The sequence below is a fragment of the Chlorocebus sabaeus genome, chromosome 9 (genome assembly GCF_047675955.1).
Source record: "Chlorocebus sabaeus isolate Y175 chromosome 9, mChlSab1.0.hap1, whole genome shotgun sequence".
In the NCBI taxonomy this organism is placed as follows: domain Eukaryota; kingdom Metazoa; phylum Chordata; class Mammalia; order Primates; family Cercopithecidae; genus Chlorocebus; species Chlorocebus sabaeus.
Genome location: NC_132912.1, coordinates 32,663,211 through 32,682,965, shown reverse-complemented (window position 1 = coordinate 32,682,965; position 19,755 = coordinate 32,663,211). Strand labels below are relative to the sequence as shown.

At 43.4% G+C, this 19,755-nt stretch overlaps 1 pseudogene; it reads right to left on the bottom strand.

Annotated features, from left to right (window-relative positions):
- Positions 1-1,005: 1,005 nt before the first annotated feature.
- On the bottom strand, positions 1,006-1,125 carry LOC119620019 (U6 spliceosomal RNA; annotated as a pseudogene).
- Between the last annotated feature and the right edge of the window lie 18,630 nt (positions 1,126-19,755).

Sequence of the window (19,755 nt, the reverse complement as noted above, 5' to 3'; positions counted from 1 at the left end):
AAGAGAATAGCAAGATAGAATGGCTGACCTCTTCGCACCTCACCTTGTACAGTAGGGAGTCCTTGCAGACAAAACAAGCTTGCGGCTTTGAAAAAGATCTGGGATCTAAAGTGAAGGACAGGCCGGGCGCGGTGGCTCAACACCTGTAATCCCAGCACTTTAGGAAGCTGAGGGAGGCAGACTGCTTGAGGTCAGGAGTTCTAGACCAGCCTGGCCAACATGGTGAAACCTCGTCTCTACTAAAAATACAAAAATTAGCTGGGTATGGTGGCGGGCACCTGTAATCCCAGCTACCCGGGAGGCTGAGGCAGGAGAATCGCTTGAACCCAGAGGGTGGAGGTTGCAGTGAGTCAAGATCACACCACTGCACTTGAGCCTGGACAATAGAACGAGACTCCATCTCAATAAATAAATAAATAAATAAATAAATAAAGTGAAGGATAGAATGAAGCCATGAAAATCAGGAGTCATGAGGGCATTTTTCTCAAAATATTGTGGTCCATGTATCCTCACAGTCAGAATCTTCTGAGATGTTTACTATAAATACATATCCCTGGGTCTCATTCTAGAACTGCCGGGTGAAAATCTTTGGAAGAGAAGTTTGAGAACCTGTTAAACAAGCTCTCCAGGTAATTCTGTGCATGTTCAGGGTGAGGACTGCTGCATCTGAAGAGGTAAGCCCAGACTGCTGTCAAGGTCAATTCTGCCTAACAGAACCTCTTCCGGACACGCCGCCATTTCCATGACCACTTGATGAGAAGTACTGCACTTAGCTTTTTCACACTTCTCAAAGTAGCAGATTTATGTGTATTCATAAGGTTCCTTTTCAGTAAGTGAAAATACATCTGGGAAGATTTGGGCTTCGCATTCATATTCACATCTAACACCTGATTGAGACAATTGCTCTGATCTTGGGAGGATGTTCAACTTCAGGCAATGTTTTCTCAAAATCAAGTATTGATTGATGGATGGATTTTTGAGGTGAACATCAGCTCAAGATTTTATTAAAATATGGAACTCTTCATGAATTTGCATGTCATCCTTGCCCAGGGGCCATGCTAATCTTCGCTGTATCGTTCCCATTCAAATTTGAATATTTAACTGGATGCTTATAAAGAAAAATAAATGTCCACCTTAGAATTGTGACTTAAGACTATTTTCTGGCCAGGTGCAGTAGCTCACACCTGAAATCCCAGCACTTTGGGAGGTGGAGGCAGGAAGATGGCTTTAGCTGGGGAGTTTGAGACCAGCCCGGGCAATATAGTGAAACCACGTCTTGACAAAAATAAATAAAGGCTGCTTTTAATATAATGTTACATACATATGAGCAAACATAATATTAAATTCCTTAGTGTTATTGGTGTGTGAATCCAATACAAGATGTACAAATGAAATACAAACAAAACTATAAAACTAATAAAAATTAAAATTGGCAGCACCGATGAGACAGATGGTGGTGTTTGCTGAAACTAAATTGCCCATGTTAGGTTTATAGTAGTAGAAAGATGTAGCTTCAGGCCCACTTTTATTTTTGATTAAAGTAACATGACTGCAGATAAAGTTTTGTTTGCTAAATTGGAATAATTAGACTTCATACTTAACCAAACTTTCCCTGGCAAGCAATCCTTCAGTGTCACTTTTTTTTTTTTTTTTGAGATGGGATCTCACTCTGTCGTGCAGGCTGGAAGACAGTAGTACAATCACAGCTCACTGCAGCCTCTATCTCATGGGCTTAAGAGATCCTCCTGCTTCAGCCTCTCGAGTAGCTGGGACTACAGGCACGAGCCACCACTCCTGGGTAATCTTTGTATTTTTTGTAGAGATGGAGTTTCATTATGTTGCCCAGGCTGGTCTCTAACCCCTGGGTGCAAGTGTTCTGCCTGCTTCGGTGGTCCAAACTGCTGGAATTACAGGCGTGAGCCACTGTGCCCAGCCTTCAACACAACTTTTAATGACATTTTTCTGCAACTTTCAGACACCTACAGCCCTCTAGACGAAGGGCTTTTCTATTTTCTGCAAAGAAAAGCCCCTTGTAGGCTAACAGGCAAATTGAGGTATTATATAGGTACTTACAAAACAAGGAAATGTCTTTTTGACACAAATAAGATACTGCTGGACACTGATATCAATCATAGCATAAGATTTTAATTGTCTATATTCACCTCTTGAGGGCATTTATAGGATTTTATTATATTCTTTCTTTGATATTTGCCTTTTAACACATTACTACACCGAAGATTAATCATTTCCCCTCAAAGGTTATGTAGAGGCTCCTCAACAGCACAGTTAAATGGGTTTTGAAATATGAGAATATCCTGGCCGGGCGCGGTGGCTCACGCCTGTAATCCCAGCACTTTGGGAGGCCAAGGTGGGCGGATCACGAGATCAGAAGATTGACACCATCCTGGCTAACATGGTGAAACTCTGTCTCTACTGAAAATACAAAAAATTAGCTGGGCGAGGTGGCGGGCGCCTGTAGTCCCAGCCACTCGGGAGGCCTAGCCAGGAGAATGGCGTAAACCCGGGAGGCGGAGCTTGCAGTGAGCTGAGATTGCGCCACTGCGCTCCAGCCTGGCGACAGAACGAGACTCCGTCTCAAAAAAAAAAAAAAAAAAAAGAAATATGAGAATATCTTTTGCAGTTGCATTGAAGTATGAAAAATATTGCTGGAACAGTTTTGGAAAATGTATTCTCTGCAAATTTGTATGGGATGGAGATCTTGCTTCTTGTTTTAATTTTTGACAGCAGAGGGAGTAAATAAAGCGGCTTGATATTGCTTATGGTTCCAACCACACTGTTGTCATCCAAATGATTGTATTGAATAGAAGTTTTCCATACAACCTCTGTTTCGTCTTGTAGTTTTAGGCTTAATTCATTAAGAAACATTGCCTAGTCTGCCGCAGAAGCTACTTTGCAAAGCCATTCAGAATTGTAGTGGTCACAGAAAGTCCCCATTTAGAAAAATTTGAATCTTAACTATGAGGTTAAAAAAAAAAAGCTGTACAATTTTACCGCTGCAAAACCATCCAACTGCTGTGTGATAGGGCAAATGAGGATATTTGCTTCTATTTATGACAAAAATTCACGGGACTGAACATTATTAAGCCCTTGAGAACAAATGAAGTTCACTGTTGACACTATTGGTTGAATAACACATGATAGTCAAATATTTTTCACATATGTACCTGCTGATGACTAGTACAATGAATACAAAGAAGTCTTCCAACACCTCGAATTAAAAAAAAAAACTGTGTAAATTTGTTAAACCAGGCCTTTATCTTCTCCACATAGTTTTTTTGGGGGATAGGATCTCACTCTGTCATCTAGGCTGGAGTGCAGTTGTGCTATCACAGCTCACTATAGCATCCAGCTCCTGGTCTCAAGCAAGCCTCCCACCCTAGCCTCCTGTGTAGCTGTGGCTACAGACGTGCACCAGCATCCTCACTAATTTTTGTATTTTTTGTAGAGATGGGGGGGGTCTCTCTCTGTTGCCTAGGCTGGTCTTGAACTCCTGACTTTAAGCCATCCTCCCACCTTGACCTCCTAAAGCATTGGGATTACAGGCGTGAACCACCATAAAATGGATAGTGATTTTTGTAACTATCCATTTTAACATATCTTAGTAGATTCCCCATGAGGTTGTACTGAATTAGTGTTTTCTTGAGTGCTCTAAAAATATTCTCAATTATATTTGTTCCACGTAGACCATTCATAGAGGCTAATATTCAGTGACTTCAGACCAGGCATTGACTCCTTGAATAAACAGCAACTGAATAGTGTTGGAAATATCTGTTGAGTGATTAGAAGCCAAGGAAAATCACTCAAAATAATTTGCGTTGTTTTAAAATTGGCTATTGATGTTGCTCTCAATATCCTCAACTGTTTGACTGTTTTTTACCCAAAAGTGAATAGTCTTAAACCAGTTTATTTTCTCTGGACACATTTCTTTGGCTTCTGGAATTAAATATGATCTAATTAATTCACTATTAGTAAATGTACTTGCCTAACAAATGAGCCATTTGGAAATTTATTTTGGTTGCAGCTTCGTTTTTATTTTCTGTTTTAGTGAAAAAAAAAATGATGCTGTAATGAGATATTCTTTCTGAAATTTCCTGATTTTTCTGGCCGGTTGCTTTCCTGCGAGTTGAGAATGCTGTGAAGAATGCTTAGGCTGGTAATGCTGACCTACCATATGGTACTTTTTTCTTTAACGCATAATTCCTTGTCATCTAATTTGATGATAAAATAATTAGGCTGGGTGCAGTGACTCATGCCTGCAGTCTCAGCACTTTGGGAGGCCAGTGGATTGCTTGAGCCCAAGAATTCAAGACCAACCTGGACAACATTGCAAGACCCTGTCTCTACAAAAGAAAAAATACAAAAATTAGCTAGACGTGGTGGCCTGTGCCTGTAGTCCCAGCTACTCAGGAGGTTGATGTGGGAGGATTGCCTGAGCCCCCAGGGAGGTTAAGGCTGCAGTGAGCTGTGATTATGCCACTGCACTCCAGCCTGGGTGAAAGAGTGAGACCCTGTCTCCAAAAAAAAAAAAAAAAAAAAAAAAGGTGTGTTGTTTAATTTCTAGGAATTTTCCAGCTTTACTTCTGTAATTGATCTCTACCTTTATTCCACTGTGGTCAGAGAGGATACATTGTATGATATATATATATATATATATATATTTTTTTTTTTTTTTTTTTTTTTTGAGACAGAGTCTTGCTCTATTGCCCAGGCTGGAGTGTGGTGGCACTATCTCGGCTCACTGCAAGCTCTGCCTCCGGGGTTCATGCCTGGCTAATTTTTTTTATTTTTAGCAGAGGCGCCTCTCACCACGCCTGGCTAATTTTTTGTGTTTTTGGTAGAGACGGGGTTTCACCATGTTAGCCAGGATGGTCTCGATCTCCTGACCTCATGATCCACCCACCTTGGCCTCCCAAAGTGCTGGGATTACAAGTGTGAGCCACCGCGCCTGGCCACATTGTATGATATTTTAAACAATCGACCGTTGGGTTGTAGCCTAACATAGGGTCTACCCTGGAAAACTTTCCATGTACACCTGAGAAGAGTGTGTATCCTTTTGTTGTTGGGTAGCATGTTCCATGTCCGTATATGTCTAATAGACATACAGTTGGTTTATTTTGTTAAATCATCTATTTCCTTACTTATCTTCTGTCTGGTTGTTCCATCCATTATTGATAGTGGGGCACTGAAGTCTACAACTTTTATTATAGAACTGTTTATTTCTCCCTTCAATTCTATTAGTTTGTGCTTTACATATTTTGATGGTCTGTGAGGTGTACAGATATGTGTGTGTGTGTGTGTGTGTATATTTTATTTTATTTTATTTTATTTTATTTATTTATTTTGAGACAGAGTCCTGCTCTGTCACCTAGTCTGGAGTGAAGTGGCATGATCTCGACTCACTTCAACCTCCACCTCCCAGGTTCAAGTGATTCTGGGACTACAGGTACAGAGCACCACGCCTGGCTAATTGTGGTATTGTTTTAGTGAGATGGGGTTTCACCATATTGGTCAGGCTGGTCTCAAACTCCTGACCTCAGGTGATCCACCTTCCTCGGCATCTCAAAGTGCTGAGATTACAGGCATGAGCCACCACACCCAGCAAATGCTTATAATTTTCAGACAAGTTCTCTCTCTGTCGCCCAAGCTAGAGTGCAGTGGCATGATTACGGTTCACTGTGGCCTCAGCCTCCTGGGCTCAAGTGATCCTCCCACCTCAGCCTCTCAAGGAGCTGGGACCACATGCACGTGCTACCATGCCTGGCTCATTTTAAAAATTTTTTGTAGAGATGGGATTTCACTATGTTGCCCAGACCGGTCTCGAACTCCTGGGCTCAAGTGATTTGCCCACCTCAGCCTCCTAAAATACTGGGATTACAGGCATGAGCCACTGCCCCCAGCCATATAATTATTACATCTTCTTGCTGTACCAAACCTTTTTATTAATCTATAGTGTCTTTCTTTGTCAACTGTAACTTTAAAAAATTTAAAGTCTATTTTGTCTAATATTAGTATAATCATCCTGGCCTATTTTACTTACTATTTGCATGGAGTATCTTTTTCCATTTTTTCACTTCCAATGGATTGTGTCTTTGGATCTAATAAAAATCATCTGAAGATAGCACATAAGTGGTTCCATGCTTCCTGCCTTACTATCTTTTGTGTTTACTTGATTTTTTATAGTGGAAAATTTAAGTTAATTTCTCATTTCTTTGTGTGTATATCTACAGCTATTTTCTCTGTGGTTACCATGGAGATCACATTTAACTTCCTAAAGTTATAAAATTATAATCTGGATTTATGCCAATTTAACTTAAATAACATACAAGGCTGGGCGGTGGCTCATGCCTGTAATCCCAGCACTTTGGGAGGTTGAGGCGACTAGATCGCGAGGTCAGGAGTTCAAGACCAACCTGGCCAGGATGGCGAAACCCCACCTCTATTAAAAATACGAAAATTAGCTGGGTGTGGTGGCAGGTGTCTGTAATCCCAGCTACTCGGGAGGTTAAGGCAGAGAATTGCTTGAACCCAGGAGGCAGAGGTTGCAGTGAGCCGAGATTGTGCCACTGAACTCCAGCCTGGGCAAAAGAGTGAGACTCTGTCTCAAAAATAAAAACATTAAAAAAATAAAAATAAAAAAATTCCGCTCCTTTATAGCTAGGTCCTCACTCTTGTTTGTTGGTGTCACGAAATTACATGTTTATAACGTGCTGCCCCAAGTCATAAACTAATAATTATTTTAAGTGCTTTTGTGTCTTAAAAGTAAAAAAACAAAATGTGGAATTACAACCCAAAGTTATAATAATACTAGCTTTTTGACTAATTTTTAAAAATGTATTAGTCTCTTAAGAGACTATCATATAGTCTATCATATAGAAAACAAAAAGTGAAGTTAAAAACCTTTGTTACGATAATACCACCTTTTATAATGGCCCATATATTTACCTTTATTGGAATCTTTGTTTCTCCATATGGCTTCCAGTTACTGTCTAATATCCTTACATTTCACACTGTATGACTTTCCTGAGCATTTATTGTGGGCCAGGTCTAGTGGTAATTCTCTCTTTTCTCTTTTCTTTTTTCTTTTCTTCTCCCTCCCTCTCTCCCTTCCTCCCTTCCTTCCTTCCTTCTTTCCTTCCTTCCCTTTCTTTTCTTTCTTTCTTTCTTTCTTTCTCTCTTTCTTTCTTTCTTTCTTTCTTTCTTTCTTTCTTTCTTTCTTTCTTTCTTTTCTTTCTTTCTTTCCTTTCTTTTCTTTTTCTTTCTTTTTCTTTTCTTTCCTTCCTTCCTTCTTCTTCCTTCTTTCTTTCTTTCTTTCTTTCTTTCTTTCTTTCTTTCTTTCTTTCTTTCTTTCTTTCTTTCTTTCTTTCCCCCTTTCTTTCCTTTTTTCCTTTCTTTCTCTCTCTTTCTCTTTCTTTCTATTTTTTTTTTGAGACAGGATCTTGCTGTGTTACTCAGGCTGGTCTCAGACTCCTGGGCTCAAGTGATCCACTCACCTCAGTCTCCTGAGCAACCAGGATTGCAGGCACACACCACCACACCTGGCTCTCCCTCATTTTTTATCTGGGAATGTCTTAATTTGTCCCTCACTTTTGAAGAACTGTTAAGCCAGATATAGGATTCTTGTTGTTGTTGGTTTTATTTTCTTTTAGCACTTTGCATACGTTGGCCCACTGTCTTCTGGCCTGCAGAGTTTCTGGGAGAAATGTGCTGACAGTCTTATTGAGAGACGCTTGTATGTGATGAACCCCTTCCCCCTTGCTGCTCTCAAGATTTTCTCTTTGTCTTTCAAAGGTCTGATTCTAATGTGTCTTGGTGTGAGTCTTTGAGTTTATCTTACCTGGAGTTTATTGAGCTTCTTGGATGTTTATATTCATATCTTTCAAGTTTGGGATGTTTTCAGCCATTACTTTTTTGAATATTCTCTTGGCTTCCCTCTTCTTCTTCTGAGATTAGACTTTTACAATATGCATGTTGGTCCACTTGATGGTGTCCCACAAGTCCCTTAGATTCTGTTTACTTCTCTTCGATCTTTTTTCCTTCTGTTCCTTAGACTCAATAATTTCCATTGTCTTTTCTTTAACTTTACTGACTCCTCCTTCTGCCTGCTCAAATCTGCCTTTAAATCCCTCTAGTGAATTTTTCATTTTATTGTGCTTTTCAGCTCTAGAATTTTTTTTGTTTCTTTGGGAGGTAGAGGTTGCAGTGGGCCAAAATCGTCCCACTGCACTCCAGCCTGGGTGACAGAGTGAGACTCTGTCTCTACGTAAGTAACTAAAACACGGTAACTCTGGAAATCAGATTCTCAGAGTTTGCTGTTCTTTGTTATGGTTTTTGTTTATTGTTGTTGTTGTTATTTTAATGTTGTTTGCTGCCTCTGTGACAAGAAGTTAGGCTGAGGTGGAAAGCTGATGTTTTCTGAGGCCTCTTGTGAGCCTGCACCTTTCCCTGGGAGGTGTGAGTACTTCCTAATTTTCCCTGTATATTCAGTTGCTTTTGACTATCCCAAACTTTAGTATTTGACTCCCAAGGGGGAAAGAAAGAAAAAATGAAGGTGGGGGAAGGCGCTGGCCCTTCATATCCAGAGGAGGGTCTTGCCACAATGACAGAGGTGCAACAAAAACGTCCACCGCCTCTTCATCTGTGCCTCCGTGATCAAAAGCAGAAACCAGTGATTCTGATATTTGTGGAGATTCCTAATAGTTGGAGGACAGGGCTTCTTTGTCGACCCTGGCTCCTGCAAGTTGGTTCAATCTGCCTTACAAACACATGCGGCCGGGCCCGGTGGCTCATGCCTTTAATCCCAGCACTTTGGGAGGAGGATCATGAGGCCCCCGAGACCAGCCTGGCCAACATAGTGAAACCCTGTCTCTATTAAAAAATACAAAAATAAGCTGGGTGTGGTGGCACGCACCTGTAGTCCCAGCTACTCGAGAGGCTGAGGCAGAATTGATTGAACCTGGGAGGTGGAGGTTGCAGTGAGTCGAGATTGAGCCACTGCACTTCAGCCTGGGTGACAAAGAGAGACTCTGTCTCAAAAAAAAAAAAAAAAAAAAAAGAAAAGAAAAAGAAACACATGCACAGCTGCCGTGGGGAAAGGTGGTAAGGAAAAGGGTAGCTGCTACTGCACCAAGAGCTGAAATTGACCAAAATTATCCACAATTTACCATCTAAGTCTTCTGCTGAAAGCTGCAAGTCTTCAATAGATTCCAGAGTTCTGAAATAGTTATGACAAAGAGATTCTGCCCAAGTAATTGTTGTCTAGATAGGGAGACCGATTCTTGGTGCTTCCTATTCGATCATCTTTCCAGAATCCTCTGTCCAGGCCTTTGTTTGAAAGTATAGCTTTAAATCTTGTTACTTTTCCTTAGGTGGGGTTTTATTTTCAGCCTTATTTATTCACTGTGGCCTTGACTTCCTGGGGTCAAGTAATCCTCCCACCTCAGCCTCTTGAGTAGCTAGGAGTACACCACCATGCTTGGCTGGTTTTTAAATGTTTTGTAGAGATGGGATCTCACTATGTTGCCCAAGCTGGTCTTGAACTCCTGGGCTAAAGCTTCACAAAGTGCTGGGATTACTGGCATAAACTACCACACCCAGTCCTGTTTTTTTTTTTGTTTTTTTGTTTTTTTTTTGAGGCAGAGTCTTGCTGTGTCACCCAGGCTGGAGTGCAGTGGCATGATCTTGGCTCACTGCAACCTCCACCTCCCGGGTTCAAGTGATTCTCTTGCCTCAGCCTTCCAAGTAGCTGGGATTACAGACACGAGCCATCATGGCTGGCTAATTTTTTTTTTTTTTTTTTTGGTAGAGATGAGGTTTGTTCATGTTGGCCAGGCTGGTGTCAAACTCCTGGCCTCAAGTGATTCGCCTGCCTTGGCCTCCCAAAGTGCTAGAATTACAGGCTTGAGCCACTGTACCCAGCTCCAGTCCTAGTTTTTTTTGTTTGTTTGTTTGTTTGTTTTTTAATGTAGAATAGAAAATGTGGGCTCTCCTTAAGGAAATTTTATGCATAATCAAACAACATACTTTTTTTTTAAGGGACCCTGAGACATCCCATTGTCTCAGAAAATCACTTGCTCTTCTAACTCTTACAGCCATTTTCTATTATACTAATGTCCCAGAAAGAAACCAAAACTATCAGGGTCAGAGAAAGCACGGCAATCTCTATGTTGGGACTGAGAATTTGATCCTGTTCATGCTTTGTCTTTCTACTTCCACCTTCAGTGCCTTTTTCTGTTCTTTTCTGGTGCTCTCTTTTCTCTCTTTTCTCCTCTCCCCCATGCCTCTTGTGGTATCATGCTACCTCATCCTTCCTATCATGACCAAGGCATTTGATGAACTCATTCCTGCCAGCTCTTCTCAGAGTCTGAGTCAGACAGGACCACGGGGAGAAAAGACTCTTGAATCATAGACTTGCATTTGGATTAAAGCACAGACCAAATGCTGTATGTAAGAGCCTACCTCCTGCAAGGCTGCCCCTGCTCCCACTATTACCCCCATCCTGCCAGGGGCCGACTGGGCCGACACCATCATTCCCGTCACTCCCACCACTCCCCTCCCCTCCCAGAAGTGCAGGAGTATGTCAAATCTAGGACCCTGATCAGGGATTTGGGAAGTTGAGAAAGCATCCAGTTGGCAAACTAAGATATGGGTTTCATCCTAGGAAAAGAGTTTTAAATGCTGGCTGTGCATGAAAATTGCCTGGGAAGCTTTAGAAGAATGTAAGTGCCTGTGCCCCACCTGAGATCAATCAGATCATTTGATGTGGTTTAGAATAACTGCCCAGTTAACATTGCCAGGCAGGGCCTGTCACCAGGACATAATTTCTCTTCTCTACATCCAAATCCTGACCAAGGCCTAATCAAAGGGACTTTTGGGATCCTTGAGCTACATTAGAAGCTGATAGTTCCATTTAAAGATGTTGGCGGTTTCTGCAAGGCTTGGTGTATTAACTATGTGAATAGTGGGCCGGGTTCTGTGGCTCAAATCTATAATCCCGAAACTTGGGCAGGAAGATTGCTCGAAGCCAGAAGTTCAAAACCAGCCAGGGCAACCTTGTGAGATCCTGTCTCTGCAAAAAAATAAAACAATGAGCTGGCCATGGTAGTGCACACCTGTGGTCCTGGCTACTTGGGAGGCCTAAGTGGGAGGATCACTTGAGCCCAGGGAGTTGAGGCAGCAGTGAGCCATGATTGTGCTACTGCACTCCGCCCAGGTGACAGAGCAAGAATCTGTCTTAAAAAAAAAAAACAAAACTGAATAGCTTTGGCAGGTTGACGAAGGAGGATCGCTTGAGGTCAGCAGTTTGAGACCAGCCTGGACAACATAGCAAGACCCTGTCTCTAAAAAAAAAAAAAAATTTTTTTTTTTAGTCTCTCTCTGTCGCCCGGGCTGGAGTGCAGCCTGGCGCGATCTCAGCTCATAGCAACCTCTACCTCCCGGGTTCAAGCGATTCTCCTGCCTTAGCTTCCCAAATAGCTGAGATTACAGGTGTGTGCCAACATGCCTGGGTAATTTTTGTATTTTTAGAAGAGACGGGATTTTGCCATGTTGGTCAGGTTGGTTTCAAACTCCTGACCTCAGGTGATCCACCAACCTTGGCCTCCCAAAGTGCTGGGATTATAGGCATGAGCCACCGCACCTGGCCTACAAAAAACTAAAAAGATTAACCAGGTTTGGTGGCTCATGCCTGTAGTCTTAGCTACTCAGGAGGCTGTAGCAGGAGGATTGCTTGATCCCAGGAGGTCAAGGCTGCAGTGAGCCACCATCATGCTGTTGTATTCCAGCTTGGGTAATATAGGGAGACCCAATCGCTGAAAAAAATTAACAGAATATAAAGAACTGAATAGGTCGGGTGCGGTGGCTCATGCCTGGAATCCCAGAACTTTGGGAGGCCAACGCAGGCGGATCACCTGAGGTCAGGAGTTCAAGACCAGCCTGGCCAAAATGGCAAAACCCCGTCCTTACTAAAATTACAAAAATTAGCTGGGCGTGGTGGTGTGTGCCTGTAATCCCAGCTACTCGGGAGGCTAAGGCAGGAGAATTACTTGAACCAGGAAGGTGGAGGTTGCAGTGAGCTGAGATTGCACCATTGCACTCCAGCCTGGTCAAAAAGAGTGAAACGTCATCTAAAATAAATAAATAAATAAATAAATAAATAAATAAATAAATAAATAAAGGGCCGGGTGTGGTGGCTCACACCTGTAATCCCAGAACTTTGGGAGGTCAACACAGGCAGATCACCGGAGGTCAGGAGTTCAAGACCAGCCTGGCCAAAATGGTAAAACCCTGTCTTTACTAAGATTACAAAAATTAGCTCGGCGTGGTGGTGGGCACCTGTAATCCCAGCGACTTGGGAGGCTGAGGCAGAAGAATTGCTTGAAACCAGAAGGCGCAGGTTGCAGTGAGCCAAGATTGTGCCATTGTACTCTAACCTGGACAATAAGAGTAAAACTCCGTCTCAAAAAAAATAAAATAAAATAAAAAATAAGAGAGATCAGGAGTTCGAGACCAGCCTGGGCAACATGGAGAACCCTATCTCTACTAAAAATACAAAAATTAGCTGGGCGTGGTGGCATATGCCTGTAGTCCCAGCTATTTGGAAAGCTGAGGCAGGAGAATCGCTTGAACCCAGGAGGAGGAGGCTGCAGTGAGCCAAGATGGCACCACTGGCCTCCCACCTGGATGACAGAGTGAGACTCTGTCTCAAAAAAAAAAAAAAAGAACTGAATAGTATGAGTGTCACACAGAAGGTCAACATGACTCATTTTATGTTTTATTTTTTGAGATACAGTCTTGCTCTGTTGTCCAGGCTAGAGTGCAGTGGCACAATCTCAGCTTACTGCAACCTCTGACTCCTGGATTCAACCAGTTCTCTTGTCTCTACCTCCCGAGTAGCTGGGACTACAGGTACACGCCACCACGCCCGGCTTATTTTATTTTTTTAGTAGAGATGGGGTTTCACCATGTTGGTCAGGCTGGTCTTGAACTCCTGACCTCACATGATCTGCCTACCTCAGCCTCCCAAAGTGCTGGGATTACAGACATGAGCCGCTGTGCCCAGCCAGCATGAATCAATTATAAACTACTTATATCATTAATTGATATTGGGACTGGGGAGTCTAAAAGTTTGGATTATCCTGGTACTGACTTTCCTTTAGATTCTCTGGAAAGCATCTTGAAGAAACATTATACTGACCTTGGGCTTCTCTTCACCAGTCTTTTCTGGGAAGAGTTTTAAAGTACCTTGACCCAATCCACAACTTGAGAAAATATGTAAGAAATGAAACATGAAAAAAAATCTCACTCTAAGAACAGTGTTCTAAATGGAAAAAAAAAAAAAAAAAAAGGACCAGGTATGGTTGCTCACACCTGTAATCCCAGCACTTTGTGAGGCCAAGGCAGGAGGATCGCTTGAGCCCAGGAGTTCAAGACCAGCCTGAGCAATATAATGAGACCCTGTCTCTACAAAAAATTTAAAAATTAGCTGAGTGTGTTGGCATGTGCTTATAGTCCCAGCTACTCGGGAGGCTGAGGTAGGAGGATTGCTTTAGCCAAGGAGTTCAAGGCTTCAGTGAGCTATGATGGTCTCACTGTACTCCAGACTCGGTGGCAGAGCAAAGACCCTGTCTTAAAATAAAATAAAATAAAATAAAATAAAATGAAGAAAAAGGGGAGAGGAGGAGAGGGGAAAGGAAAGGAACAGAAGGAAAGCAAAAGGTAAAATATGTCATTAAAAACATTTTTACTTTGTTTTTAAAATTATTTATATATATATTTTTCTTCAACTTTTATTTTAAGTTTCGGGATACATGTGTAGGATGTGCAGATTTGTTACATAGGTAAACGTGTGCCATGGTAGTTTGCTGCACAGATCATCCCATAGCCTAGGTATTAAGGTCAGCACCCTAATGGGGTGTCCATGTGTTCTCATCATTCAGCTCCCACTTCTAAGTGAGAACATGTGGTGTTTGGTTTTCTGTTCTTGCATTAGTTTGCTGAGGAATGGCTTCCAGCTCCATCCATGTCCCTGCAAAGGACATGATCTCATTCCTTTTTATGGCTGCATAGTATTCCATGGTGTACATGTACCACATTTTCTTTATCCAGTCTATCACTGATGGGCATTTAGGTTGATTCCATGTCTCTGGTGTTGTGAATAGTCCTGTAGTGAACATACTCATGCATGTATCTTTATAACAGAATGATTTATATTCCTTTGGGTATATACCCAGTGATGGGATTGCTGGGTCAAATGGTATTTCTGCCTCTAGGTCTTTGAGAATCGCCACACTGTCTTCCACAATGGTTGAACTAATATACATTCCCACCGACAGTATAACAGGATTCCTTTTTCTCTGCAACCTCACCAGCATCTGTTGTTTTTTGACATTTTAATAATGGCCACTCTGACTGGTATGAGATGGTATCTCATTGTAGTTTTGATTCGCATTTCTCTAATGATCAATATTGTTGATTTTTTTTTCATATGCTTGTTGGTCACATGTATATCTTTTGAGCAGTGTCTGTTCAGGTCCTTTGCCCAGTTGTTTGTTTGTTTGTTTGTTTGTTTTTTTGCCAGAGTCTCGCTCTGTCGCTCAGGCTGGAGTACAGTGCATGATCTCAGGTCACTGCAACCACCGCCTCCCAGGTTCAAGCAATTCTCCTGTCTCAGCCTCCTAAGTAGCTGGGATTACAGGTGCCCACCGCCACGCCTGGCTAATTTTGCCAAGTTCCCCAGGCTGGTCTCAAACTCCTGACCTCAGGTGATCCACCCACCTTGGCTCCCAAAGTGCTGGGATTACAGGCTTGAGCTACTGCGCCCCACCATTTGCCCAGTTTTTAGTGGGGATTTTTTTTTTTTTTTCCTTGTAAATTTAAGTTCCTTGTAGACTCTGGAGATTAGACCACTGTCAGATGGATAGGTTGTGAAAATTTTCTCCCATTCTGTAGGTTATCGCTTCACTCTGATGATAGTTCATTTTGCTGTGCAGTTTTAATTTCTTAAAGGGGGAGGGATGATAGCAAGAGAATCCTTATGTCTCTACTTTTAAGAAATGGTGATGAAATATTTGGGAACTGCCTACAATGAAAATCTTCACAATCAAAGGACTAGGAATAGGCTGACAGTATTAGTAGACTGGTGACCTATTGCGATGGACATAATGTGAAGAAATAATTCAGGCATCTTACGCGCTAATCTTGTTCTTTCCTTGTCAAAGGAAAACAAATTAGATAAATGAAGAAAGCTGAAGATTAGTGTTCTTTTTAACTTGACAAATAATGATGTATATATTTATGTGTGGAGATTAGGGTTTCTACAGTTGTTTTAGTTGTGAATTTCTGGGCCTTTCCACTGTCATTTATTAAACTTCACTTTGCAATTTTTGTGCATAAATCAGTTACTCCTGTGGAGGCCTCTCGCCTGTAGTGACTCCCCTGTGCACTGGGTCTTGACTCTGTGCAGCCAGAGTTGAGAGCTGGGGAAGACAGCAGCGAATGGCCCATGCCAAGGGCCCTTCTGAAGGTGCTGCTCCCGGCCAGCTTTGAATGAGGACCTGAGGATGTATACAGGTGGCCTGTTACTGAAGCAGGACACAGGCTGCCTTTATTTAGTGAAATTTCCTTAGTGGTTAAGGAGAAGGGGGCTTTTCAGGCAATGGCTCTCCAAAGCACATAGCTTCTGAAAGGAGCATAAAGAAGGTCTGGTGGGTTGGCTAAGGTGGGGCAGACATGAAGCCCACCAGCGCGTCACTGGCATGCTTGCTACCTCCCATACTACCAGAGTCGCACCTGCAGGCCACCGGGAGAGGCTGTGGGTCACACAGCAGAAGCCAGCCCCACTCTTTACGTTCTACAAGCACAATTATTTTTAAAATTCTAAATGACATAAGCCATCCTTGGGTTGTTATGGAGAATAAAAGATGACAGAAGAGAATTTACATGTATCTCCAGGAAACTTTTTTTTTTTTTTTGAGACAGAGTCTTGCTCTCTGTTGCCCAAGATGGAGTGCAGTGGTACAATCTTGGTTCACTACAACCTCCACCTCCCAGGTTCAAGCAATTCTCCTGCCTCAGCCTCCCGAGTAGCTGGGATTACAGGCATGCACTACCATGCCCAGCTAATTTTTTTCTTTTTTTTTTTTTTTTGTATTTTTAGTAGAGACGGGGTTTCACTATGTTGGTCAGGCTGGTCTCGAACTCCTGAGACCTCAGTGATCTACCAGGCTTGGCCCCGCAAAGTGTTGGGATTACAGGTGTGAGCCACCACGCCTGGCCCCAGATAACTTCTGAAGTGAGGAATGTAGCATGATTTTTTTGATCACTTGGTGGAGGAATTCCATGTAGCAGACTGATTTAAAACATCCTCTCTCCGCGTGGACACAGGCATACGTTTCTCCTGTTCTATTACTTCCCCATATAGAGGATCCTCCTGTGCTGCAATGAAAATACTTCTCATTAACCATAAACAAACTGAACAGAATGCAACAAAAGCCCTAATGCAATGTCGGTCACAGAGATAGCCCTACAGTGGGTGATGCGGGGGGAATCATTGGCATCATGAAGGGTGTCATTATGTGTTCTTATTTTGCACTTGTATAGATTAGAAAGCAGTTGTTGACTTGATTTGAATGTAATTCATTCCACTTTCTAGGGCTCTTCTTGAAAGATGACCTACTGTGGCCGGGCGCGGTGGCTCATGCCTGTAATCCCAGCAATCTGGGAGGCCAAGGCAGGTGGATCACCTGAGGTCAGGAGTTCAAGACCAGCCTGGCCAACATGGTGAAACCCCATCTCTACTAAAAATACAAAATTTAGATGGGTGTGGTGGCAGGCACCTGTAATCCCAGCTACTCAGGAGGCTGAGGCAGGAGAATTGCTTGATCCTGGGAGGCGGAGGTTGCAGTGAGCTGAGACTGCGCCATTGCACTCCAGCCTGGGGGACAAGAGTGAGACTTCTGTCTCAAAAAAAAAAAAGAAAGAAAGATGACCTACTGTGGGTAATGAGGGCATATAGAACAGCCCTTTCCGTAAGAGAGTCATTCCAGGATAGGTGCAGTGGTGTGTACCTGTAATCCCTCCACTTTGGGAGGCTGAGGTGGGAGGATTGCTTGAGCCCAGGAGTTTGAGGTTGCAGTGAGCAATCATTGTGCCATCCTACTCCAGCCTGGGCAACAGAGAGAGACCCCATCACTTAGAAAAAAAAAAAAAAAAGGAGGGTCATTCCAGCCTCATCCTCGGGCTTTTGTGGGAGCTGTTGGGAAACTCTTTCCTGGTGGGCCTCTTTCTTCTCCAATTCTCCTTCCTGTTGACATGCTCAAACACTCCGGGACTGGCTCGTTCTTTAGCTGCCAAATGAGGAACGGGCTAAAGAGCCCAGTGTGGAGCTGTCATCGTGTTCTGCTGGGATACACAGCTGACAGTCCAGCATGTCCATGGTGGTAGGCCTGGGGGCAGATTTGGTCTGAGTCTGGCAGGAAGCCAGAGGAGAGGTTCTGATGATGACGTAGATGTAAAAGGAAGATGAGGGGGCCCTGGCTGCTCCCTCTTGTGACAGAAAACACTGCCTCCAAGTATCGATTCCCAGGATGAAAATCCAAAGAAACTAATAAAAAGGACAGTGCGGGCATGAGTGCTGCCTTTTCATTCCTTACATGTTCCTGCCTGAGCTGTGCAATGTCGGGTAAATAGCTGAGTAGTGGAATAAAGTCACTGATGTACAAAGTTGAAAAAACTGATGGGTTAACACATAGCTGAAAAAGTGATAATTATTTTTGAGACGGGGTGTTGTTGATGGCTGATGTGATGCCTCAGCTCTTATCTTCTTTTTTCCTTTTTTTTGAGACAGAGTCTCATGACCAGACTGGAGTGCAGTGGTGCAATCCTGGCTGGCTCACTGCAGCCTCCACCTCCCAGGCTCTAGGGATTCTCCTGCCTCAGCCTCCCAAGTAGCTGGGATTACAGGCATGTGCCACTACAGCCGGCTAATTTTGTATTTTTAATAGAGATGGGATTTCACCATGTTGGCCAGGTTGGTCTCAAACTCCTGGCCTCAACTGATCTGCCTGCCTTGGCCTCCCAAAGTGCTGGGATTACAGGCGTGAGCCACCGTGCTGGGCCCCTTGGTTCTGCTCTTCTTGGTGTAAAAGAATTTAAATGCCAGGTGCAGCGGCTCACACCTATAATCCCAGCACTTTGGAAGGCTGAGGCAAGTGGATCACTTGAGGTCAGGAGTTTGAGACCAGCCTGGCCAACACAGTGAAACTCTGTCTCTACTAAAAATAGAAAAATTATCCAGGTGCGGTGGCACACACCTGTAATTTCAGCTACTTGGGAGGCTGAGGTAGGAGTATCGCTTGAACCTAGTAGGTGGAGTCTGCAGTGAGCTGAGATTGTGTCATGCACTCCAGCCTGGGCAATAGCATAAGACTTTGTTTCAAAAAAAAAAAAAAGTCTAAAGTCCAGAGTCTCATCTAAATCAGATATTGGTGAGACTCAAGGTACTGAGATGGAATTGTTCCCTTGACCTTGACCCCCTTCACGGGCAGGCACTGGAATGGCTCACTTCACACTGCCAGCCGCTGGCCACTCCTTGTGAGAGGGGACATTCAAGGAAGCAAGTGCAGGAACCAGAGGGAACAAATGCTGGAACAGTCTGGTTGCTCCTCTCTGGCAAGAGCAGGCTCTGTCCGGGCCCCACAGCAGCATCCAAGCCCCTGCCCTCTGGGCACCTGGGTTCTTGTCCAACATCTAGGAAGAATCAGGTCACACAAACTGTTTGAAAGATGATGAATGCGGAAGACTTTGTTGAGCAGTGGAAGTGGCTCTTGGTGGAAGGGAAGTTGGAAAGGGGATGGTGCAGGAAGAAGGTGATCTTTCCCTGAAGCCCAGCTGTCTCTGACCGGGCTCCCCTCTGAAGCTGCATGGTCTGAAGTTAGCCACATTAATCTGTAGTCTTTGACACTCAGTTGCTTGTATTCTCAACATTCAGCCACTTGTATCCCCAGTGCTCAGCCACTCATGTTGCTCTGCCAGCTGGTCTTTTTATGGGCACAGGATAGGGGTGTGCCAGGCCAAAAATGCAACATTTGGGTGGAAAAACCGGGTTAGCAGTTTTTAGGGCCGCAGTTCTAAGCTTAAGGGTGGGGTTTAGCCAGGAGCCCAGCCATTCTCTATCAGTACCATGTATCTTTTTTTTTTTTTTTTGAGACGAAGTCTCGCTCTGTTGCCCAGGCTGGAGTGCAGTGGCGCCATCAGGCTCACTGTGAGCTCCGCCTCCCGGGTTCACGCCATTCTCCTGCCTCAGCCTCCCAAGTAGCTGGGACTACAGGCGCCTGCCACCACGCCCGGCTAATTTTTTGTATTTTTAGTAGAGATGTGGTTTCACCATGTTAGCCAAGATGGTCTCAATCTCCTGACCTCATGATCCGCCCACCTCAGCCTCCCAAAGTGCTGGGATTACAGGTGTGAGCCACCGAGCCCGGCCAGTACCATTTATCTTGATGAAAATTTCCCTCTAGCTGTGAGCCTGTGAAATCAAACAAGTTTTTCCAAACTGTATTTTTACTTCCAAAATACAATGTTGGGACAGGCATAGGATAGACATTCCCATTCCAAAAGGGAGAAATAGGCAAGAAGAAAGGGACAACTGGCTCCAAGTAAGTCCAAAACCTAACAAGCGCAAACAACATTCAATCTTAAGGCTTGAATATAATCTTTGCCTCATGTCCCACATGGGTG